At 39.6% G+C, this 27,210-nt stretch overlaps 1 protein-coding gene across 3 annotated transcripts in view; it reads right to left on the bottom strand.

The window, feature by feature from the left end:
- The window catches only part of azin1 (antizyme inhibitor 1), a 33,270-nt gene extending 19,088 nt beyond the window's left edge, over positions 1–14,182 (bottom strand). The window contains 2 exon segments of one of the 3 annotated variants that reach the window (NM_001291467.2): positions 632–769; positions 13,730–14,182. The gene's annotated coding sequence lies outside the window, so the exon portion shown is untranslated. 3 annotated transcript variants of the gene reach the window in all.
- Positions 14,183–27,210: the final 13,028 nt, after the last annotated feature.

Below are 27,210 nucleotides of genomic sequence, written 5' to 3'. Positions count from 1 at the left end.
CACCCCTGACAGATGGCCACCCAGCCTCTCAATGTTAATAATAATAATAATAATAATGGCTGTAAGAGAAGAAGAGACCCCTTGGGTCATTTAGCCCAACCCATTTCTGCCCTTGTGCCGTGGGGGCCAGATAAATAGCTTCGATGGGCCGCATCCGGCCCCCGGGCCTTAGTTTGGGGACCCCTGAGTTAAATAAACAAAAACTGTTTGTAAAAGCAACTAGCTAGCACAGAGACATGTTTTGGATGCTTTGTTCTAAAAGTGAAGTACAAGTGACTGGATATTTTCACATAACATATAAATTAGATCTGAATCTCTTCTAAGCTGTCAATACCTTTCAATTAGCACATTGATGTAAGTTACAAGTGAACATGGGGGATTTATGGGAAAACATATTATGATCCAGAGAAATGATAAAATGAGTGATAGAAGAGTAGAAACCACCACAGATGTTGAGATAAATGCCAACATAGTTTCTTAAATTACAGACACATTTTGATCAATCAAAAGAAAACAAAATTTTAGAAGGGAGAATTGAGCTAAGTGACAAATAAAGGCTCCTATATATTGAAGTTTGTTGTTTGCTTAAGTAAATGGGTAAATTCAGACATAACAAAAATACAAGACTTACATGGACAAGTTAGGAGATGGAACCCTACTATCATCAGCTAGGTTCCCAAGGTGGCTCCGCGTTGAAGTCGAACTGTTCTCGATAAAGCACTTCTCCTAAACCCTCTGGATAGTTGCAGGCCTGGTCAGAGAGTTTGCCCTGTGAAGAAAAAAAAATTAAATATTCATAAGTCATGAAGAAAATCCAGGTAAACAAAGTATATTGTATGCTAAATGAAACAAAACAAAAACCTGTATGTTCAAATTGTAACGTCACCAATAGGCAGTCAACCAAGACCTCCTGCAATGTGCAGATATGGGGGAACATGTGCAGACAAGGAGGAACATTTTACAGTATATGTCCTGTTCACTGTACAATGAACTGTAAAACTGTGAAATCTAGTTAGGTTCTGAGATAAAAAGAGATGAGCAAGGCTAAAGAATTAAGATGAGTGATAAACATATATGCATGTTCTCTGGAGTTCAATGAAAATAAGAAAAATTAGATTGAAATGGGTCATAAAGAATTATTTAAAATGGAGCTATGATACAGTATTAATTGTCCACAAAGGACATAATTGTTAAGTTCCAAATGATATAGCATCCTGCAAGGCTCTGTAAAAACACTGTATTACCATGACAAGAAAATATACAGGATACAAGTAATTTAGCAGATGCACTATTTTTTTAATCATTGGTTGATGAAAATACTGCAAATTAGAAATACCAAGTTAGCTCATTTTTCTTGAGACATAAACTGGACTACAAAAACTACATTGGACTGAAAGTTGTTTACAACTGCTTTAAAAAAAAACAACTAATGCTAAAACTTGCTGATAGTGGAAAAACTGATCTACAGATACAGTAAATACTCCTTAGTGTGAACAAAGAGCATTTTTATCAGCAAACATATGCCATGTAGAGAACTATAGTATATTTGGAATATATTGTATCAAAACAATGACATTGGTACAAAATATGTAATCTAAGTTTTTCAATGGAAACAATTAAAATATTACTAATATAAATCTTGACAAAGATTAAGATTATCTATGATCTGGACATTAATTCCCAACTCTTTTGGATTATCAGGCAAAAAAAGGCAAGCACATTTCAGCAAAAGCTGGGGAGAAAAGTATTAACAGTGGTCAATAAGAGCTGCTCTATCCTACTCATTTCTATTCCTGTATTTTCTTCAATTATTTTTCCATTATCTTCCTTTCATGAGAGATATGCTGTTCCTCAGTAAATCCAGATCTGGCAATGCAGAAGTTCCTTTTTCACTTCTTGTTATCGCTTATGTAGACTTCATTTTTTAAGAAAATGGGGAATAAACCAATAAACTGTTCTAGCTCCAAAGAGCAGAAAGTACAATAAAAATATGTCCTATTTTCCTGCCTCACTCAAACACACAAATGCAATCACACATTTATGAGGATAGGAAGACTAGCTTACTTTCATGACTGGATGCCAAGCCCAATAAAAGACTTCACTGAACTATGCAGAAAATGCTATATAATCATCCAAATACACTGCTAAAAAGGGTTTCAGCTGGTGTCTTTGAGGAATGCAACAAGAATTAAAAGAGTCAAATCATTTGCTTGGTATACCCTCTGCTCTCTAGCAGAAATAGCAGTGAAACACACACCTACTGTTCCCTTGTAATCTCACTTTCCATACGGGTAGAACTACCCACCGACCTCCATCTTTATCATTGTATAGAGCTTACAGATCAATAGTCATACAAGTCAGATTCTAAAAAAACAAGCAGTATACTGTATTGAAGACCAAGAAATATAAATAATAAAATACAAAATGTTGTGTCAAGATCACGAGAATTAACAAGGGCACTCTATTCTGCTTTAGTTAGATATTGCTTGCAGTATTTTAAAGAGGACATGAAGCAATGTATTTTCTAGAAAACTTGAAAACAATGTGTGAACTGGAGAACCAGTCCTATGAGAAAAGGATTAAAAGGCTGGGGTTTTTTTCCCCCTGTGTCAAGAGCAACTTGAGAAACTGCGTGTCACTTCTGGTGTAAGAGAACTGGCCATCTGCAAGGACATTGCCCAGGGGACACCCGGATGTTTGATGTTTTACTATCCTTGTGGGAGGCTTTTGTCATGTCCTCGCATGGGGAGCTGGAGCTGACAGAGGAAGCTCACCCGCTTTCCATGGCTTTGAACCACTGACCTGTCGGTCAGCAGTCCTGCTGGCACAAGGATTTAACCCTTTTTGCCACCAGGGGCTCCAAAATGCTGGTTATGTTTAGTCTGGAGAAAAAAAGTGGTATAATAGCTATCTCCAATGATTTGAGGTCATCTGAAGATCCACAGCTTGACATCTCTCCCCTAAGCGACAACACCCCTTTTCTTTTGACATTGGAATTTGGACACATTTTTTTCATTCCAAAAATGAAAATACTTTTCTCAAGAATTAATTATTGGCAGTAAGAGCTTTACGCTAAAATATGCTCATATTTTTGGTCTTGCCCATTTGCCTTTGTCCACACCCACTTCTGGCATGCAACCACCGAGAAGTCTTCAGCCCTTTTATTGAAAAAGGTTCCCTATTTTGATTTCAATGTATTTTGGTAATGTAGCAATGTGAATTACAAGTGTTTTGTCATTTCATTTGTAGGGATACAATACACTTCAGATCTGATGGAATTACTTTAAAATTATGTGTAATATTTTTAAGATGACCCAATGAAAGGAATGCTCTGGGTAACACTATATAGGCAAATCTGACTAAACAGGTAATTTATAAAGTCTAAGAAACTTATGGAGCCCAAGGAATCCCGTTGTACAACTGCTATTAGGCAAAGGTAATAAAATCCCAGTACACTGAATGGAGAAAAGACTCCAGTCTTAGGCTATAATGTGCTTCTATATAGCAATTATGAAGAAACACAAATGTTAGGGTACTCCATGTCCTGCTTCTAGTTCTCTGCTTCAGTGTGCCTGAACAGAATGCAGCCTTTGATCTGAAACAGTCTCACTGCTGTTATATTCTTGCAACCATCCAAGACTGTACCTAATTAACTTTTAGGATCCTTTGGATAGGACTTTCTCTTGGTTCCACTATCCTCAGAAAACACATGTGCTAATTTGGGGAAAATCTTCTCAGTAGTGGCTCCCAAGCTGTGAAGCTTTCTGCGACAGAAGACTAGACCAGCCTCCTCTCTGCTCTCCTTTATTTGAAAAAAACATTTGGTCATTTGTTGGTTTATATTTAGGAGAAGAAAGGCAGATATAAAACAAATAAACACATAAATAAAATCAAGCAAGATAGGAACCTCTACAGTGCAATACCTCCACATTTTCCAGATAGCCTATCTAGAAAGATACCATTGTCAATGGTATTTACAGCTGTTGTGAAATCTAAGAGAAGCAAAAAAAACCCCTGTCTTGTTCCTTCTTCAGGTACAGGTTACAATTCGCCCAACAGTACAATTTTTGTTCCAAAATCAGGTCTTAAGCCAAATTAGTATGAATCTAGAATATTAGTTTCATTCAGGAATTGCCTAGAATTTATAAGAAACCACTTCCTTGGACATCTCATCCAATCAAAATGTAAGATAATTTTTATATAATAGTCATAGAAGCATACTTATGAAGAAAATATTGCACAGTTTAATTATTAAGCAGTTATGCAATTTTCTACAACAGGTGCACCCGCTAGATAAAGTATGTGACCTTTAACAGTATTGAAAATCTATTCTGTGTCCAAATGCACAATGCAGCAATACTATAAACCAATCTGCTTCTAAGATCATAAAGGCAAGAAACCAGTTTCCATGGAACCAGGGCATCTGAGACTATTATTTCTTTCTACAGATTTTTTTCTCTTTGACAAATTTGTATTTTAGTTTTACTGGCCTTCTATACTGCAGGAAAACTTAAGCAGAACTGAAGTCAACACAAAGTAGGCTTCTGTGCACTTTGTACCAAAAGCTATTCTGAATTACTGAATAACCTACTAGACATTTTATTGTTGTTTTTATGTTTTTAAGACTTGGGTGGTTTTAAAAGTTTGATTGATAAGTCTTTGTCCTTTTCTGCCTGGGCTTTCAAAATGCCTGCCTTAATTAACATTTTAATTAACATTTATTCTTAAATAAGCATTTTTATGCAAAAAGAAAACAAAATGTCTTGGAAATCATGCAGTCCTCTAAAGAGGTGTTCTTAGTGCTTAAAGTGCTCGAAGTCTTTTTGTACTCCTCCAAAATAGTATATATAAATAGATCCGAGTTACCAGCTTTTTAAATAGTGTTATTAAACGCTTGCACAGTCTGAGCAGTTCTTATCTGAAATTCTGAAATATTTCAATATCCAAAATTGTTCACATGTGTGGTTGAGATAGTGATTATCTTTTATGATAATTTAATATACACAATCATTGTTTCATGCAAATTTAAAAAGTGTGTGTAAAATTACTTTAAGGTTATGTGTATATGGTGTATATGAAACATACATTTTATGTTCAGATTCTGGTCCCATATGTAATACTTCATTATGCAAGTATTCAAAAACCTTTTAAAACCCTAAACAAGGAGTACTTCTGGTCCCAAGCGTTTTGGACAAGGAATACTCATCTTGTATATCTAAGAAGTCCATGGGTTAAAATTAAAAATAATTTTGTGCATTTTTCCATGCAATTCCAAAAGCTGTATCAGTTAGAAGGGGTTTTTTTAAATACAATTAAATAGCTTTCATTTAGTTGTGGATTTTGTCTTCCTTTATTTCAAGCCATGTAAAGTTCAACACAGTAGATTCTAAGCCAAATACACAGGTTTCGTATTTTCATCCTGTACACCTAAACACTGCCCTTGGAAAGGAGCCCCAAAATGAGGCAGGCAAGCTAGGCATTCCCTCACCTTCCCAGATTGCTAAACCCATTTAATGCTATCAGAATTCCAAAGAAAAGAAACCTCCATTGTGAGCCACTAACAACCCTCCAGTTTATTTAGCACACAATCATGGCCTTCTTCCCTGCCACCCACGTCTGCTGGAAACTGTGAGGCTCAACGTAAGCCCTGCTGGCGGGAGAGACCAACACTCCTGCTGTGGGTGACAGACGTTCTCTTACTGTGCTGTAACTGGGCAGAGGAGAGAGGAAGGGAAGACGGGAATGCTTGCCTTTGGAAGAGGCACATTTGGGGGGGGGGGGGGAGAGATGCTGTGCCGCAAGCCGCAGCCGCAGCAGCTTTGTTCACACCACGACAGGAAGCAAAGAACTAGACAGGACCAGTCAAGACTGGAACAGACCCTCTTCCCCTTTCACCACCAGCATTATTCATGACCAAACTCCCTTAAGCTACCACCACCCACCACACAAACCAGGGCGAGAGCATTTGTAGCTGGTAACTCACTCACGTGTAGTGGGGACACAGGGAATGATTAAGTCATTGTAGTCAAACAGAATGTGAAGCAGAAGCTAACAAAACTACAGCTGCAAATGACAGGTTTCTTATGAAAGAGAATTGTATGCAATGCTAGAATGAATTGTGCTTCATTGGGCGCCAAACCACTGAAGATCTGCTTTTAAAAAGGAAAAACCAGCTTCCTTCCTTTTTTGCAAACCTCGACTCCATGCCTCCTCTATTACTTCTGCAGAATGTGAATGATGCAGGTTTACACACAATGCCAATACACTACTACAGTGGTTCTCAAGTTGTGGGTCCCCAGATGTTTTGGCCTTCAACTCCCAGAAATCCTAACAGCTGGTAATCTGGTTGGGATTTCTGGGAGTTGTAGGCTAAAACACCTGGGGAGCCACAGGTTGAGAACTACTGTACTACTAGATGTAAGGGGGGAAAGCCCCTCCCAGTTCTGTAAGGACATATTTAAACCCTGATTGTCTCCTGCTTTACTGAAAGCAAGCTCAAAAACAACGATCACATGTTTATTCATTTACAATTAGGCACTGCCTTTTTATACTCATAAGCAATAATAAACGATGGCAAAAAAACCACACCAGAGTGCTAATCTTTTTTTACAGTAGGCAGTATAAACTGACTTTTAGAACAGGCATAAAGTGTGCATAAGAGGGGGCAGCAATGCCACATTAAGTGTGGTGATCAAAGTCCTGTTTTTTCCCAACTAAGAAAAGGTAAGTGAATGTCAGGTTGTTTACTGTTTAGATTACTCAGAAAAGCATTCACGTAACTCTCATTTTATTTCCATGAGGTGAGATATGCCGGAAAAGGTAATTTGTCCAATGATGGATATGAGTGTGAAGCTATGTATCCCAAGTTGTATAACAGCCTTTACCATCAGAAATCCAGCTGCTTTACAAAAGTGTCACATCCCAAGACAGTCTCAAACTTACGTAAAACTGCTTATTTTCTAGAAACCACAGTTGCAGCAGACCGAGTGCCCAAGCCTGGAATAAAGAACAGAGAGAACACAGCCTACAGACAGAAGAGGGTTCATGATGACAATGTAGAATTGCTAATGTCTCATATGTGTTAAGGTCCAATAATACTTAGAAACAAGCAACACTGAACTCACTGGACCTTCCTTTTGAATAGACATCATAAAACTGCATTGTTTGCCAGCCTGTCACTCCCTTCCAAGAGCATTTTCTCAACTTTTCCATGCATACTTAGGAACAAACTCCACAGCTGACTGACTACATACAACTCTGAATTAATTAAGGGACAATACAATTTGAATGCTTGTTTAGCCTGGAAATGAAACTATTTTAAGAGCTGGGCTTGCTATCTTTCTGTATTTGAAAGGCTTTCACCCAGAGCAAATTATGAGAAAAAGTATTCAGAGTGGACATCAGAAAAACTTTGCTTTGATAACAAAGCACAATAAAATGATTTGTTTTCTATCTAATGTAGTACATTGGTATTTATATTTGTAATATAATTGAAAAATGAGGACTGTGTACAAAACTTTTAAAAATAACAAAAAAATAATTTCATATTCATATGACAGCTTCTGTTGTTGATAGAAACTTTCTATCTTTAAACAAAAACTTTATAATAGAAATTTCTTCCAATGGCAAGAAGTTGGACTAAATAACCACTGAGTTCCTGAGTATCCTACAAGTAAACACCAAAAAAATATGCCTCTCTCAGACTGCAACCATTAAGCAACTAACACAGGAAGGTCTTGTTTTACTGACGCTATCCCTTGTGCTACTAGTTGAACCTTAAGAACAGGCAGTAATTGCATGAACACCTTTCCTAATGAGGTACAGAAACTGCTTGATCTTTGATCAAAAAAAGAGAGGCAATAGACGCTGGTGTCACACCATGCACCCAACTATCATAACATCACCATACTCATCAGAATATCAAAAACCTTTAGACTCAGTAAACAATAGAGGCAAGATCCTCAACAAGCAAACTAACAACAGATCGGTATCTCCCAGGTGCAAAGACTTCGGGCTTTCTTCTCCACACTCCCATACACACAAAGGCATGCATTGCAAAACCGTATCCGCCTGATGCTTGCAGAGCCATGTTGCCATGTGCCTTCATGTCATTCTCAGCTGTGTTTTCTGGGGCTGACAGTATGCAACTCGCCCAGGTTCACATCTACATTTAATGCAGTTTCAAACTAGTACCGAATAAAGCAGTTTCGTTGTTCAGATGGTTACAATTTAAGATGGCAATGAAACAAAACACAGAGGCACATTGCGGGTATTTCTTTTTCGCACTTTGATGAGAGTTTGTTGTCTGGTAGTCTGAGGGCCCTTCCACACAAGCATATAACCCATCCATATATCAAGGCAGAAAATCCAACAGTATCTGCTTTGAGTCCACACTGCCATATATTTGAGTTCATACTGCCATATATTCCAGTTCAAAGCAAATAAACTGGGATTTCTGGATTGCTGTGAGTTTTCCGGATTGTATGGCAATGTTCCAGAAGCATTCTCTCCTGACATTTCACCCACATCTATGGCAGGCATGCTCAGAGGTTGTGAGGTATATTGCAAACTAGACAAGTGAGGTTTATATATCTGTGGAAGATCCAGTGTGGTAGAAAGAACTTAACTGTGAATGTTGCAATTAATAACTTTGATTAGCATTGAATCAGGATAGTAAATAAAGAAAAACACTCTGAAAAAAGGTGAAATCCAGACATGAATCCATCAGGGCCAACTAACATCTTCTAACAAAAGATTCCCCCAGGCAGTAAGCAGCCAGATCTTGAAGCTGAAAGGCTATTCAATGCTAATTAAGGTGGCAAATTGCAACATTCCAGAGATATATGAACCCTACTTATCTAGTTTCCAACAGACCTCATAGCCTCTTAGGATGCCTGCCATAGATGTGGGCGAAACGTCAGAAGAGAATGCTTCTGGAACATGGCCATACAGCCTGAAAACTCAAAGCAACCCAGACTTTTCTTCTCTGGCTGTATTTCAAAGGCCAAGGCACTAACATTAATGATAATAATATATTAATAACAAAAACAATCCCTGGAAACTTAAAGCGGTTTCCTCTCTTAAAGAAGATTCAAAAGCTAATGATGAACAAAAAAAATGTCTCTTTTCTTCTTTGGCTGTGCATCAAAGACCAAGGCACTAACAATAATAATAATAATAATAATAATTATTATTATTATTATAAAATTAACTCCTGGAGACTCAACACAATTTCCTCTCTTAAAGGAGACCCAAAAGCTAATGATGAATATTACTAGTGTACAGTAGAGTCTCACTTATCCAACATAAACGGGCTGGCAGAACAGAACGTTGGATAAGTGAATATGTTGGATAATAAGGAGAGATTAAGGAAAAGCCTATTAAACATCAAATTAGGTTATGATTTTACAAATTAAGCACCAAAACATCATGTTATACAACAAATTTGACAGAAAAAGTAGTTCAATACGCAGTAATGCTATGTAGTAATTACTGTATTTACGAATTTAGCACCAAAATGTCACGATGTTTTGAAAACATTGACTACAAAAATGGGTTGGATAATCCAGAACGTTGGATAAGTGAGACTCTACTGTATTTGGAAGGAGTCTTTTCCATCTTTGGCTGTGCATCAAAGAACAAGGCACTACGATAGTAATAATTACTACAGCTACTACAGGGCTAGCTAACACCTCCCAACAAAGGATTCCCAACGGCAGGAAACTGCCAGGCTTTGAAGCTGCAAGGCTTTTCAATGCTAATCAAGATCCGTGTATGCGTTTCCTGTTTTTAACATTTTATTTGTATGTTGGCTTTTTATGACTGTTTTATTGATGCTGATGTTTTATTGTTGGGATATTTGTTTTATTGTTTTGCTGTTTTTGTTATATTGTTGTGTTGGGCAAGGCCCCATGTAAGCCGCCCCGAGTCCCTTTGGGAAGATGGGGTGGGGTATAAGAATAAAGTTGTTATTATTATTATTATTATTATTATTATTATTATTATTATTATTAATCAAGGTGATTTATTGCAACTTTCACACTGGAGTTCTTTCTCTCATCATGGACCTTCTACAGGCATATAAACCTCACTGGCCTAGTTTCCAATATACCTCACCACCTCTGAGGATGCCTGCCACAGATGTGGGCAAAACGTCAGGAGAGAATGCTTCTGGAACATGGCCATACAACCGGAAAACTCACTGCCACGAAAGCCTTCCACAACACAATGTGGGATTTTATTCAGTTGTGTGGAAGGGGTCTTAAGCTAGTTTCGAAGTGCATATATTGTGTAGATATTTGCATAGCGACTGGGAAAAACATGGGTGGCCTTTCAGGGCTCAGGGAGGGAAAAGCCCTGCCTGAGCCTTGGACAATAACAACATAATCCATGCTAGGCGGTCAATTATAGGCAGAGGAAAAACCAGGGGGGAGGAGGAGGTAAAACTCTGCCATGTCACCAACTCAAGCCTCGTTGTCTTTTAAAGGGGACAAAACTCCAATGGGGGGGAAGGCGGGTTGGACCAAACGCCATTTCCTCCCTGAGGGTGGCAGGTGGGCAAGTCCTGAGGAGAATGATGGAAGAGGCTTATAATATGAAGGGATTTCTCTTCACACTCTTGGGTTGCCTTCCTTCTCCAGAAGCCCCAGCTTTCTCTTCTTAACACCACGGCCACGAACGTGGCCGTGGTGTTAAGAAGAGAAAGCTGGGGCTTCTGGAGAAGGAAGGCAACCCAAGAGTGTGAAAAGAGCCTCTTCAATTCGCACCCCTCAATTCGCCATTTTAAACCACCCACAGCCGCCTCCCGCAGTTGAGCAGACAGGCGACGCTGACCCAGTTGCGAGGCCTCGCACCGCCGCCTCAGCCTCCCACTCCCCTCCAGAGGAATCCGCCATGTTAGGACCCAGCCTCCTCCTCGTGTTCCCATTTAAGCACCCCCATTTCGCCCCACTCCTTTTCCTCCTCCTTCTCCCCGTCCTCCCCAGAAAATAATCCCGTCAGAAAAGGGAGAAAAAAGGGGGCTTCATGCGCCCCAAAGGCAGCCCCTTCCTCGCCCACGCGAGCCGCCGCCATGTTATAAGCCACAAGCAGCAGCTGCTACACAGCCTGTCCCAGAAAAATGTATGCACCTTTTACATTCCTTTCGTTCCTAAAGGGAACTCTTTTTTCGCCCCCAAATACACATATAAATCCTTGACAAGCTTTTAAAAATCACAATACTGTGGAGAAATGATAAAGAAGGTATTCAAGGCAACTCTTGTTGGCTCCCACAAACACCTGACTTGAGATTGTAAATTCAACATTTTGTTTGCTGCCCACCACGCCAGTTTGGGAGCACCTGATTTGAGATTCTAAATTCAAAATCCAATCATTATAACACGTATTTTTCAATATATACTGTATGTATTTATTGAGAGGCATTTCTCCCACAAAATATGTATTAATATGCTTGACAGGATGCAAAATCCAAACAATACACTATGAAGGTTTTGCAACTCCACAATGGGAACACCTGACACGGCATTAGGATTAAAAATGGGATTTGTGACTCGAGTTAAATCATTATTATAGCATGTATTTTTCAATGTAAGTGTATTGAACCTTCAAAGAATCAGGGTAGCAACTATGCTGAGGTGTTTAAAGGGCGTATACATTATTTTGAGGGGGAGCCACATTATACATCTCTCCCTGGAAAATATAAATGTATTTATGAAGTCTTCAAATAATCAATAGGTGTAAAAGGGTGTGTGCATTTTTTAGGGGGAGAACCTTGTGTATCTGTCTCAACACACATACATCCCATTGAGCTGTTGTTTTGGACTACAAGGCTTCCTCCCCACTCCAGGGGAAAATGAGAAATATACATATATACGCCTACATAAAGCACCCCCAAATCTCGCTTTCTTGCCCCATTTTAGCTGCATCTGCTGGGGAAAAAGAGGCACCTTCCTTGAGTTTCCCCTCCGCCTCCTTCAAGGCTTCCTCAACTGCCAGGAAGAACTGGGGAGTTCTCACTTCCCTTGGAGAAATTAAATTAAAGGTCTCCTTGGGACCTGTTAATGTGAGAATTGCCTGAGAAGCGTGTCTGACTGTCTCAACCCCCCCCCCCCCAATTTCTATCTCACAGTCCCTGCTTTGGCTAGGCATAAATAATAATAATATCGTAATTAAGAATAATGTATTTAGAAGGTCTCCTTCCCTTCTTTGGCTGTGTCCAAGAGACCCTTCTTCCCTATGGCTCCCGTTTCCCAACACAATAATACAAATTATATTATTATTATTTATACCTCGCTTTCTTAAACAGCGGCCACTACGAATATAAATAATGTATTTTGGAGGATCCTTTCCCGGCTCTGGCTGTAACTCAGATGCCAGGGGATTCCCTTTTTCCAACACTCCACATAGTAATGACAACAACAAGCAGCATTTCCCGATTTCTTCTCTTAAACGAGAATCAAAGACTGATGATTAATATGAATAGTGTATTTGGAAGGAGTCTTTTCCTTTTTAGGCTGTGCATCAATGACCAAGGCACTAACAATACTGATAATATATTAATAATAACAACAACAACTGCCCCTGGAGACTCAAAGCGGTTTCCTCTCTTACAGAAGACTCAAAAGCTAATGATGAATATGAATACTGTATTTGGAAGGAGTCTTTTCCTTTTTTGGCTGTGCAGCAAAGACTATGGCACCAACAATACTGATAATATATTAATAATAATAACAACAACTGCCCCTGGAGACGCAAAGCTGTTTCCTCTCTTACAGAAGACTCAAAAGCTAATGATGAATATGAACAGTGTATTTGGAAGGAGTCGGAAACCAAGAAAATGAACATTATCTGGCAACCAGTATTAAAAAACTCTAAAATTAGGATAGTAAATAAAAAACAACACTCAGAAAACAGGGGAATTCCAGACATGAATCCATCAGGGCCAGCTAACACCTCCCAACAAAGAATTCCCCCAAGTAGTAAACAGCCAGACCTTGAAGCTGAAAAGCTATTCAATGCTAATTAAGGTAGCCAACTGCAACATTCCACAGATATATAAACCCTACTTGTCTCGTTTCCAACAGACCTCACAACCTCTTAGGATGCCTGCCATAGATGTGGGCGAAACGTCAGAAGAGAATGCTTATGGAACATAGCCATACAGCCCAAAAACTCACAGCAACCCATTCTTTTCCTTCTTTGGCTGTGCATCAAAAACCAAGGCACTAACATTAATGATAATAATATATTAACAACAATAACAATGATCCCTGGAAACTCAAAGCGTTTTCCTCTCTTTAAAGAAGACTCAAAAGTCAATGGTGAATAAGAAGAATGTATTTGGAAGGCTTCTTGTCTTCTTTGGCTGTGCATCGAAGACCAAGGCACTAACGATAATAATAATATATTAACAACTATTACTACCACCTCTGGAAATTCAAAGCGGTTTCTTCTCTTAAAGGAGACTCAAAAGCTAATGATTAATAAGAAGACCGTATTTGGAAGGCCTCTTTCCTTCTCCGGCTGCGTGTCAAAGGCAAGAGCTCAAAACACAAGGATACAAATCATTATTGTCATCACCGCCATCATTTATACCCCGCTTTCCTCCATCAAAACCCGGAGATGGAGACGAAGACAAGGCTTTGGAAAGGCCCCTTGTGCGTAAAAGGCCAGCGCCGACAAAACCAAGAACTGAACGAACCATAAAAAGAGGAAGAAGGGGGTTACTCACGTGGGACAACGGCCCGAAAGATTTGGTAAATCGTCTTCTCTTTTTAGGCGGAATTTTTAAAGAGTGATGTGGGAACCTACAGCAGAAATACAGGCGGCGGCTGCGGCGCCTTCCAGGGCCATAGGCTGCGGGAGCGGCCGGGAGAAGGGCGCAAGGTTGCGCCGAGGTGGAGGAGCGCGGCCCGGAGAAAAGAGAGGCGAGGCTTGGAAGGAGGGCGGCGGAGGCCGGGTGGAGAGGGCGAGCCTGCTGGGTGGCCAGAGGGAGGCGAGAGGAGCCGCGGGAGGAAGCGGAGAGGCTGTGCAGTGGCAGTCAGCGAGAGGGCGAAGGCAGGAAGAGGAAGGAGCGGTGCTGGCGGGGCTTTTATACAGGGAGGCGGGCTCGACGCGCGCGTCACAAGCGCCAAAACGAGAAAGAAGGAGGCGCCTCCTCCCTGCAAATTCCTCCGGGCCAAAGGAGCCTTGCGCATGCGCATACTCTGCCCCTGCAAAGACATCCCCTTCTCCCAGAGGATCACTCACACACAATCAAAGCACCCCCGACAGATAGCCATCCAGTCTCTGTTTGAAAGCCCCCAAAGAAGGAGCGTCCACCACAATCCCAGGCAGTGAGTTCTACTGTTGAACAGTTCTTACAGTCTTCCTAAGTTCTTCCTAATTTTCAATTGGAATCTCCTTTCCTGTCATTTGGAGCCCCAGATGGCGTAGCGGGTTAAACCGCTGAGCTGCTGAAACATGCTGACTGAAAGGTCGGTGGTTCGAATGCGGGGAGCAGAGTGAGCTCCCTCTGTTAGCCCCAGCTTCTGTCAACCTAACAGTTTAAAAACATGCAAATATGAGTAGATCAATAGGTACTGCGGCAGCGGGAAGGTAACAGCGTTTATTTATTTGTGACATTTATATCCCGCCCTTCTCCCCCCGAAGGAGACTCAGGGCGGTTTACAAGTACAGTAGATTCTCACTTATCCAACACTCGTTTATCCAACGTTCTGGATTATCCAACACATTTTTGTAGACAAAGTTTTCAATGCATCATGATATTTTGGTGCTAAATTCGTAAATACAGCAATTACTACATAGCATTACTGCATATTGAACTACTTATTCTGTCAAATTTGTTGTATAACATGATGTTTTGGTGCTTAATTTGTAAAATCATAACCTAATTTGATGTTTAATAGGCTTCTCCTTAATCTCTCCATATTATCCAACATATTCGCTTATCCAATGTTTTGCCGGCCCGTTTATGTTGGATAAGTGAGACTCTACTGTATATATACATACAATATATTATATTATAAGACTATATTGCAATATTATTAATAATATTGCATGTAATATAAATATACAATTATAATAGTGAATTATAATTATTATTACATTGCATTACATCATAATATTATTAATATTACATGTATATACAATATATTATAATATTAGTATAGTATAATATTATTATATATTATTATATCATTAAATTGATACAGGAGACATGGTGGAAAGATGTCTTTCTGGTCCCGCCTTCTTCATTCTGGTCCAGAATGGCAGTTAAACCTTGGGGGGGGGGGGGGAGTGCTCCCATCTGATGGTAAATGAGACATGGTGGAAAGATGTCTTCCTGGCCCCTCCTTCTTCATGCAGTCATGCCAGCCACATGACCTTGGAGGCGTCTATGGACAACGCCGGCTGTCCGATTTAGAAATTGAGATGAGCACCACACCCTAGAGTCGGACACGACTGAACCTAATGTCAGGGGAAAACCTTTACCTATACCTTCCTGACATTTTAATCCTTTGCTCCATTTCACACGGTGAATCACAGTGCTCTATGGACCACCCTCCAAAAAATCGGATGCCCTGACAAATTTGTGGACATCCTGCGGCTCCTCTACATTGACATGATGGCAACAGTCTTGAACAGCAATATCCCCAAAGCAACCCATTTAAGGCGGAATCAAGTGTCAAACAGGGATGTGTTATTGCCCTAACCTTATTCTCCATCTTCATTACTATGATACTTTATCTTGTTGATGGGAAGCTTCCCACCGGAGTGGAAATAATTTCTCAGACAGATGGCAAGCTATTTAACCTTAGCAGACTGAAAGCCAAAATCAAGGTCACAACAACATCTGTTACAGAACTCCAATATGCCGATGATAACGTAGTCTGTGCACATTCAGAAGAAGACCTACAAGCCACTCTAAACACCTTTGCAGAAGCATATGAAAAGCTCAGTCTCTCATTGAACATCGAGACAACCAAAGTGCTCTTCCAGCAGTCACCAGCCATTTCCTCTGCAATGCCAGAAATGCAGCTTACACCATTGTGTAACATTAGAAAATGTTGACCATTTCCGCTACCTTAGCAACCACTTCTCCACAAAGTCAACATTGACAGTGAAATACACCGCCTGAGCTCTGCAAGTGCAGCATTCTTCCAAATGAAGCAGAGAGTGTTTGAGGATTGGGACATCTGTAGGGACACCAAGGTGCTTGTTTATAAAGCTAGTGTCCTCCCAGCCCTGTTATACGCCTGTGAAACGTGGACCATCTACAGATGTCACACTCAACTCCTGGAACGATTTCATCAGCGTTGTCTCCGGAAATCCTGCAAATCTCTTGGAAAGACAGGCGGACAAATGTCAGCATGCTGGAAGAAGCAAAGACCACCAACATTGAAGCAATGCTCCTATGCTATCAACTCCGCTGGACTGGCCACATTGTCCGAATGCCTGATCACCGTCTCCCAAAGCAGTTACTATACTCCCAACTCAAGAATGGAAAATGGAATATTAGTGGATAGGAAAAGAGATTTAAAGATGGGCTTAAAGCTAACCTTAAAAACTGTGGCATAGACACTGAGAACTGGGAAGCCCTGGCCCTTGAGCGCTCTAGCTGGAGGTCAGCTGTGACCAGCAGTGCTGTGGAATTTAAAGAGGCATGAATGGAGGGTGAAAGGGAAAAACGTGCCATGAGAAAGGAGCATCAAGCCAACCCTGACCAGGCCATCTGTCAGGGATGCTTTGATTGTGCTTTCCTGTCTGGCAGTGAGTTGGACTAAGTGACCCATGTGGTCTCTTCCAAATCTACGATTCTATGATTTATACATGGATGTCATGTCTCCTCCCAGTCTTCCTTTTTGCAGGTTAAACAGACCCATATCACCTTAAAACCTTTCATTTTAAAATTATGATTTTAAGATAAGAACATGCATTACCAAGAGTTTTTGTCATTTTTTATGTTTGTGCGACAGCTCCAACATACAGTACACTATACACATTTAGAAAGCTCTGATCTACAATTAATATCAACATCAGGAACAGCAGGGAAAGCCACCATGACCTGGGTATAGAGCAAGAGTCCCCTGAGGCTGTTAGGAATTGTGGTAGTTGAAGTCCAAAACACCTGGAAGACCCAACTTTGCCCATGCCTAATCTACACTGTAGAATTAATGCAGTTTGACAATACTTTAACTGCCATGGCTCAATGCCATGGGATTCTGGGATTTATAGTTTGGTGAGGCATCAGCACTCTTTGGCAGAGGGGGCTAAAGACCTTGCAAAACTACAGTTCCCATGATTCCATAGCATTGAGGCATGAGAGTTAAAGTGTGTGAAACTGTGTTAATTCTATGAACCCTCGGGGGACTCTTGCTCTGTACCCAGGTCAAGGTGGCTTTCCCTGCTGTTGCTGTTGTGGAGATTATCGGCCGCCAAGTGAACTTTGGCTCAGTGGGGTTGGTGTCACCCAGTTCTGGTGCTCCAACTCAGCAGGTGGAAAGGAGTTTGAAAAGGGTCACCAAAGGAGAACTAAACTATGATTAAGAGTTTAAGACATTCTTGCATTCTTTTTCGCCGTCCGGAGTATCCACACATCCCTCATCCAGCACATAATTTCAAACAAGTTGATTTTCTGCTTAGGAGATTTCTTCATTGTCCAGTTTTCACAATCATACACAGAAACTGGGCCCCCTTCTACAATGCCATATAATCCAGGTTATCAAAGCAGAGAAGACACATTATCTTTTTTGAACTGGATTATATGAGTCTACACTGCCATATAATCAGTTCAAAGCCAATAATCTGGATTTTATATGGCAGTGTAGAAGGGATCTGGGAATTTCATCATATGCACAAACTGGTATTCAGTTATATATCTTTAAACAGGAGGATGTTGAATAGTTCCATTATAGCTGTCCTTATGATTTCTTGACTCCAATGCCCATTTGGATCAATTACTAACCCAAAGATATAGGGCCCTTCCACACAGCCATATAACCCAGAATATCAAGGCAGATAACTCACAATAGAGCCTCTGGTGGCTCAGCGTGTTAAAGCGCTGAGCTGCTGAACTTGCAGACGAAAGGTCCCAGGTTCAAATCTGGGGAGCAGAGTGAGCGCCCGCTGTTAGCTCCAGCTTCTGCCAACCTAACACTTCGAAAACATGCAAATGTGAGTAGATCAATAGGTACCGCTCCGGCGGAAAGGTAATGGCGCTCCATGCAGTCATGCCGGCCACATGACCTTGGAGGTGTCTACGGAAAACGCCGGCTCTTCGGCTTAGAAATGGAGATGATCACCAACCCCCAGAGTTGGACACGACTGGACTTAACGTCAGGGGAAACCGTTACCTTTACCTAATCCACAATATCTGCTTTGGACTGGAATATATGGCAGTGTGGACTCAGATAACCCAGTTCAAAGCAGATATTATGGGATTTTGTTTTGCCTTGATATTCAGGGTTATATGGCTGCGTGGTAGTGGCCATTGAAAGTCTTTCACTATTTCAATACATTTATTGTCTGTTTTAAAGTTATGTAAAAAATCTGTGGTCATTATTCTTGCTTTCTTAATGTTCAACTGAGAACTGGAAAAAGCTGGGCAACAATTCAAAAGAAAAGGGTTCAAATTCCTGTTCAACTATGGAAGGAAACTCACTTAGATAAGTCACATACTCTCAGCCTCAAAGAAGGCAATCCCCTTTGGAACAGAGCTTATTAAAAAAAACCCTGTCATAGGCTTACAACAGTAACTATGTGCAACTTTAAACATACCTTTGCATTTCTTCAACTTTCCAAGTCTTTGCTGTTTTCTGCTAGTAATATGTTGTCATCTTAAATTGTTGATGTTCCTTCTCCCAGTTTTCATGTCTCCTTCCTCTGAGTCTAATCCATATATATGGGGAAACTATGCTTATCTTTTCTTTTGGGGTTGGATAGAAACATTTTTTCTTCCTGTTGTTTGTATGCCTAATATGCTTTTCCACACTTGTGAGAAAATACATAGAGTCCCTGATATGGCATCCTCATGAGGTCAAAAGCAGGCGAGGAGGTGGGATTTGGACAGTCGAGCCGTTTCTTCCACTCTTCCTTGCAGCCTTTCTTGTTTTTCATTTATAAAGATAATGTGATTAATTTTTCATCTCCTTTGCCCCACAGATAGTCTGCTGTTCAGCATAAGCAGTGTAGGCTTCTTGACAGATCACATGCTAGTCCTTTTTAAAATATTTACAGAATGGAGAAAAGGAGCAGGAGGGGGACACTGACAGTTTTGTAACCTCCCAGTGGTAGCTATGGGTCATCTTAGTACAACAGATAGAAAACACTGCTAGATATCATCGAGTGCTAAACATCCCACTTGGAGCTTAAAACACATAATAAGATCAAGAAAGAATCGTGTTTTAACTGGCTTAATTTATACAATAGAGGGGGCATCTTTATGTAACACAGGAAAATAACAGGATTGCAAAACATTTTGCATAATCTCCATTTTCAATACACCGAAGAACCGAATAGTGCTGTGAAGTGGGAAATATCATGAGACCATAAGTTAAAAGGTGACTTGAGGGTACACACACACGCATATCATGATATATAACATAACTATTTTGTGCAAAAAAAAAAAAAAAAGATCAGTAATTGTAATCTCTGCAGAAGAAGTTGAAAAGTCATTTATTTACTCATTCTCCTCTCCCTTTCCGTCCAAGGAGATCTCAGTTTTCAACAAATTCCCATCTGTCTTTATTTTCATCGAGTATATTTATATCCCGCTCCATTTCAAAAGATAAACTCATTTTAATGTGCTTAAAACTATGTAATTAACATTGATTTATTATTTATTAAATGTTTATTGCTTTTTAAAAGTCCTCCAAGACTCCTGAAACAATGTACAACAGATTAAAAGGCAAATTAAAAGGGTGGAATTGTTTAGTTGTTTTAACGCTGGATTGCAACTCCTAGCAAACCTAGTCAGCATAGAAAGCGATGAGAAATATAGAAAGTGTGATAAATGATACAGTAGAGTCTCACTTATCCAAGATAAACGGGCTGGCAGAAGCTTGGATAAGCGAATATCTTGGATAATAAGGAGGGATTAAGGAAAAGCCTATTAAACATCAAATTAGGTTATGATTTTACAAATTAAGCACCAAAACATCATGTTATCCAACAAATTTGACAGAAAAAGTAGTTCAATACATGTAATGCTATGTAATATTTACTGTATTTACGAATTTAGCACCAAAATATCACGATATATTGAAAACATTGACTACAAAAATGGCTTGGATAATCCAGAAGCTTGGATAAGCGAGGCTTGGATAAGTGAGACTCTACTGTACATCTAGACTGTATAATTAATGCAGTTTGACATCACTTCAACTCCCATGGTTCAATGCTGTAGTTTTATAAAGTCCTTAGCCTTTTCTGCCAAAGAGTACTGGTGCCTCAACAAACTACAAATCCCAGGATTCCATAGCATTGAGCCATAGCAGTTAAAGTGGTGACAAGCTGCATTAATTTCACAGTGTAGATGCATCCGAGGTAGGGAAGGCATAAATCTACTCTCCTCACATGGAAGAATCCCAATAGAAAATATATTCCCAAGTTTAAGAAAAACCAAAAATCAAGTGTAGCCTCTAGCAACATATTTCAGGAAATGTGTAGTTTTGGCTTATCATGCCTTGCTCTGAACAGTTCCATCTCTTGTGCATGCATATTATAATGTGATATTTAGACAGAACTTTATCTACATGATCAAAAACCAAACACACATTATATAATGTACTTCCCCATCTGACATGAGCCTGCCTGTGCATTGAATCAAATGAGCAAGGGACAAACTGTTCTCAGGTGTGCCAATTTTTGTTGATTCAGTCAATGAAAGCACCACAGAATTTACTCTCATTGGTTGCCAATTCCCCTGGGGAAGGAAATGTTGTTTCCGAAATACATTGGGATTGAATGCATTTTTGGATTCCTGAGGACAATTTTGTTCTTTACTGCATTTTTGTTTTACTTGGTGCCTTTCACACTTGCTTTCTTGTGCATTTATATCCTCATCTGAGGCCTTGATCTGTGATCCCTCCCTTGCCAATTAATGGGAGATCAAGAATGAGGGTGTATCTACATTGTAGAATTAGTACAGTCTAATACTGCTTTAAGTTGCTTTGGAATCTTAGGATTTGTCATTTGTTAAAACACCAGCACTCGTTGGAAGAGAAAGCTAAAGACTTTGTAAAATGACAACCCATATGATCTTAGCATGTTAAAGAAGTATAAATATTTAAGGATGTATCAACACTAGAATTAATGCAGCTTGACACTTTAACTGCCTTGGCTCAATGCTTTGGGATCCTGGGAGTTGTAGTTTTACAAGATCTTTAGCCTTCTCTGCTAATGAGTGCTGGGGTCTATAGTCTGGACCCCCAACAGTCTGAGGGACCAGGAACTGACCCTCTGTTTTAAAAGTTTGAAGACCTCTGGTGTAGACCCATATACAGCACTACAGTTCAATACAGTTAAACTGCTTTACAGTACAGGCAGTCTCTGAGTTATGAACAAGATAGGTTCTGTAGGTTTATACTTAAAGTGAATTTATATGTAAGTCAAAACATACATTTTAAGTGTAACTCCAGCCATATCTATATAGCTTTGGATAGCATACGAGAGGGTTAACACCTCTGTGGTATTTGTTTTGTTGTCTATGCCCCTGTGCAGAAGATTTCATCTCACTTTCTGTCCCTGTAATCAGTGGATTTTGAAAAACCGAGCTTGTTGTCAAAACAACGATCGATGAGAAAGCTTCAGTGGAGACACCTTTTCCCCATGATAACTCTTTCAGGAGTGAATTTCCCTTCCGAGGGGTAGATTTCTCTTACTTCATGTTGTTTCACCCCGTTCTTAACTATGAGCCATTTGTAAGTCGGATATTTGTAACTCAGAGACTGCCTGTATATGGTTTCACAAAGACCATATAACGCAGCTCCAAGCTGCATCATATGGCAGTGTAAATCTAGCCTAAGGTTAGAACTCAGTTAAGATCCCACATTTGCTCAAGCGTTGATCTTGTTCCCTGATAGTGGAGATATATATGGAAACAACGTCAGTGAAATTAATTGAAATATGCATTCCAGCTTTCCTCTATTCTACTTCAACAGCCATATCAAAGAATGTTTCCAACAAACATAAGGCACAGAACTAAGAGCATGAAGATTTCAGCTCATCCCATTGTAGGTACCACTAGAAAGATAAAGAGTAGGTTGATCCACACAGAGTGAGTGATTCATGATTAGGGGAAGTTGATCAAAGAGTCACACTCCTTGAGATAACATTTTTAATCAAATCTATGAACAATCTGATCTGCAAAAGTCAAAACTGCAAATGTGGAGTGATGACTTCACAACCCTCTCTCTGCTTGGCAGTAAGGATTATTTTAAACTTTTACACCAATAAGGCCAAACACTGCATTGGATAGAAAACTTCTGCCAGTATAGTAATTCCCTTGTATCCCCAGGAACCTACTGTTTGTAGAACTTTTACACAGTCAACATTACATCAAGTAAAAGGAGAAATGGATTAAGATGGAAATGTGAGACAGGAAACTAGTTAATGACTTTGAATAACTGCAAGCAAGAACAGAAACAGGTCTTTTAAAACTTCCAGCCGAGAAGCAAAGATCAGTCTTAAAAGTCTTTTACAACACGAGTTTCTGTAGGTAAAAAAAAATAAAAATCTTATTTCATATGTGCACTTGGGAATAATGCTTTCCATAACCAAGGCAGGGATTATACTTGAAAGGGCTTCGTCAGATTAACATCAGTTTAGGAAAAGCTAAGAAAAACAGCATTCGTTCTACTATTTATTTGTTTCACAAGCTAATTTATTTAGTACAAAGGCATCATTCATTCTAGGAAGTTAACTCCTTTTACTGCCTTTACCAAATCTAATATGCTGTAAACCAAGACAAATTGATAATTTTGTTGAAACCATTTCTACCCAGTGTAACCCCAATCATAAAATCAGAGGAAGCTTGATCCTTTACACAAGGAACTGTTAAAATATTTAGCACCACGATCTTTATACAGTAAACAGAAGGTAAGCCCCATTAAACAAAGTGAGATTTAATTCTGACTTACACTCCTTCTTCCAAATGTCACAAGGCCAGAGAGGCTTAAAGCATTACAAAAATTATTTTTAATTGGTCTGTTCCTCATGTTAATGCTGTGTGTGTCCATGTGCCTTCAAGTCACCTGTCAACTGATTGTGAACCCAGTGGATTTCATAGGGTTTTCTTAGGCAAGGAATACTCAGAGGCGGTCTTGCCATTTCCTTCCTCTGAAAAATAACCTACAGCATCTGGCATTCATTCTTGGTCTCCTATCCAAGTACTAGCCAGGGACGAGCCTGCTTAACTCCCAAGATCAGACTAGTGCAGTGATTCTAAACCTGTGGATCCCCAAATGTTTTTGCCTTCAACTCACAAAAATCCTAACAGCTGGTAATCTGGCTGGGATTTCTGGGAGTTGTAGGCCAAAACACCTGGAGACCCACAGGCTGAGAACCACTGATCTAGTGTTTTTAGATATTACTGTTTTGTATTGTTATTCCTAATTACTTTTTATTCTGACTTCCTGTTGTGCCTCCCTTGTCTTTTTCACTGCTGATAGAACTTAAAGAACATTTACTTGTTAAATATTCACTGCTGATTTAGGGTATTTACTTGCTTCCTATATGTCATATATAGGAATTATAACCGCTCTCAGCTGTTCTTTCTGAGTCCCAACTCTGCATATTCTGGAACACAGAATGCTATCTAGTCACGGGGTTGTTGTTTTTTTCGCCACTTCTGCTAAAGTAAGCTCGAAAGCAATAGTTCCCCACCCGTGGGTCCCCAAATGTTTTGGCCTACAACTCCCAGAAATCCCAACCAGTTTAACAGCTGTTAGGATTTCTGGGAGTTGAAGTCCAAAACATCTGGGGACCCACAGGTTGAGAACCATAGCCCTAAAGTATGGAAGAAGATTCTATCTCATTGCTAGTATCGAAGTCTAACATACAAACACCTATGAAGTCTCTGAATACAACATAAAAGAGTGCACCATTCTGCTTTTTCTATCAAGCAGGACCAGGGGTAAATTTACAGTGTATCATTAGTGGAGTTTGAGACCACTTTCACTGTCATAGCTCAATGCTATGTAATAATGGGAACTATCATTTAATAAGTTCTTTAACCTCCTCTGCAATTGTGTGCTGGGGCCTCACCAAGCTGCAAATCCCAGGATTCCATAGTATAGAGTCACAGCAGTTAAAGTTATGTCAAGAGGCATTAATTCTACATTGCAGATGCACTGTATGATGTCAAAAGAAATCCCAGACCAATCATGGAGCGGATCCTAGCCAGATACTTCCTGAACCAATCAGGAACTAGCACAGGAGTCTCGATAGCTGCCAAAATGTAATAAATATACTCTGCATTGGTAATTGCAATATGTCAATTCTTTGAAGTGCCTTCTCTGCTGACATCCTCTCTAACCAGTAAGAATAAACCTCTGATTTTGTTCTATGTCTTGTTCAGCCATCTGGAATGAAAAACATGTCAGGCCCCTGAACCCAGGATTCTTGCAGTAGCTGAAAACGCACAACAACTAGATCATCAATCACAATAGTTATAGAAATAAGCAGGAGTCTCACTTCAACATTTCCATACCATATAGGAAAATAACAACTGGTAGAGCAGCTGGATAGATGATGCAGTGTCCATACGGCTCGCTTTTCTATTGTCTTTTTTAAAATGGACTGTTAGGATCTCAGTTGAGTGTCGTCAATGCTACCCCTCTCTTTTCCTCTGTACATGTTGTCCATGTTTTCACAGCTAAAACCACCAGGGCTCAGAAATCCTACACTGCTGTTCTTAAGGGCTCAGCATGGAAACTGTTTTCTTCACAAAAGAGTTAGTTGTTGTTTCCAGTTACTTACTGATGGCTTACTGTGAGGTTGTACAAATATAAGACGATTACATAATTTGATTTGTAAAAGTCCAGAATTCAACGTACATTTAGTTTCCAGCTGGCAGTTTTACAAACACCTCTTTAAACAGAATTATTTTCATGTGTGTGGTACAATTTATTAAGTAACAACAAGCAACACCCTCTGGTTGTAGTAAAATTTTACTGTAATTTTCCATGTGGTGACTTGTTAAAACTAGGCATACACCCTGCTAATTATCTTTAGGCTACACTCAGGTAGCTTTTTCCTGAAGTCTTGGGATAGTCCCACATTAGCAATTCTTTTTGGAATTTTTCATTCTTTATTTACAATATCTATATAGCTGCCCTTTCACCCAACTTCTCTGGATGCATCATAAAATAAAGGCAATATTATAATTCTGTGTAAAACAAATAAATGTAAAGGACAATTAAAATACAGACTTTGAGCTGAGAAACTGAGTCCCTGAGAAAGAAGTTACTCAATAGACTTAGCCGAATGACCAACTATTATCAGAAAAGATGTGGTTTCCTGGAAGATACCTTTCTCACTTTCATGGATTTTCCCCCTCTAATGTACAAGCAGAGGGACCAGATTATTGATTTATTAGAATTTATTTATATTTTTATATCCTGCTATACAGCTGGAAAGACTCTCAGAGTGACTTACACATCAATTCAAAAATAAATGTCCTGCCCACAGGCTTACAATGTTGAAAAGACAGAAAGAAAGAGACATAACACAAAACTAAAGTTGGATATGATATAGGAAAATACAGGGTAAGATACCTCTGGAGTTGTTGTCCAAAAAAGTAACTTTTCTAGGTTCTGGAGATGGACAAGGAAAGCACTCAATTCACCTTTAAGGTGGTCACTTGGAGCTAGGTTTGAATGGATCAAAACAAAAGATTTTAACAGTTTTCAGCAGTAGCAGTTGATCCCTACAATCTTTGACTTGAAACTATCATCCAGATCTATTGAAAAAGGATGGAGTTTTAGGAAATGCTTTATCTTCTCAACTTGGGATGAAAAACCTTCCAGGAAGAGTAATGTAGGGCAAACAAATATATTCTATGATTCCAATCTATTTCACCAAGGCCCATAGGTAAACTCCAGATAAAAGTTATGTGGCTTAAGGTTGTAAGCCACTGTCCTGAGTTACTTACTGTGGAGTATAAATATCATAGCCCTAAGGTCTGTAACTTTTCCAAATCCTTGACATGCTTAATAAAAGTAAAGCCCACTAAATCTGAGAAAACTTGCATACCAGAAAAGGTATTAAGGACAATGTCACTTGCAGTGCAGTTCTACTTAACAATAGTTAACACATAGCGAACTTGAGACTCTATCCCACTTGCCATTCATTGAAGATCATATTTTGAGGAATTAGCTTTGTAGAATAGAATGTCCTTTCAGGCATGTGCTGCTTTGAAACTTTAGTCCGTTTGTGTTATCTGAAACCCTGTTTGTCCCCACTTGAAAAGGGAGCTTGATCCCACAGCTGCTGCACATGCCTTAGCAAGCTTTAAGAATGGACTCCACCAGGATTTGAAAAGGAATTCAGATGTGATATCCCTTTGCATTGATTCATTCATCACAACTTTGTTTTTAAAAAGTTGTAAGTAACGCAGAAGGATTAGTTCCCTTTCAAAACTTGGATTACGAGCTAACAAACTCAGGTGTTTCCAGTATCTAAATTTGGAAAAAGCTGAGGAAATAAATCCAAAATATTTGGCTTTGCTGTAATTTAAACTATGCACATACTTCCCATTATTGCCTTGAGCATAGATGGAAAGCAACAGCAGTACAATCATTGCTCACTGTTTGACTACCAGCGGCCAATTCTTTATTGGAGGGATCTAATTTCTTTGTTGGGCTGGAGGGTGGATTCTGACATTCAATCTAACTGGAAACCTCACCCTGACCCTCTGATGTGGAAGATCTTTCCCATAATTTGCTAGCATTCGAGTAGCAAAGTGGTACTCATACTTTGCACCGTCTCAAGAGCTTCATAACTATCCTTACTTGCTAGGTATAGTATGACTGACCTATGGCTCAAGTAATTTAACTTGGACTTTTCCATGTGTCTACTGTCCCAACATGTGCCCTGTTCTTTTGGAAATATGAGGGCCAATGTCTATGGTAATCAAAACTCTACAATGTTGAGAAAATACAGCCTAAATACAGTCCCTCCCATATCCGCAGATCGTATATCCACAGACTC

The sequence above is a fragment of the Anolis carolinensis genome, chromosome 4, assembly GCF_035594765.1.
Source record: "Anolis carolinensis isolate JA03-04 chromosome 4, rAnoCar3.1.pri, whole genome shotgun sequence".
Lineage (NCBI taxonomy): Eukaryota > Metazoa > Chordata > Lepidosauria > Squamata > Dactyloidae > Anolis > Anolis carolinensis.
Note: the sequence above shows the minus strand (reverse complement) of the source record. Positions and strands in the feature narration are given on the sequence as shown.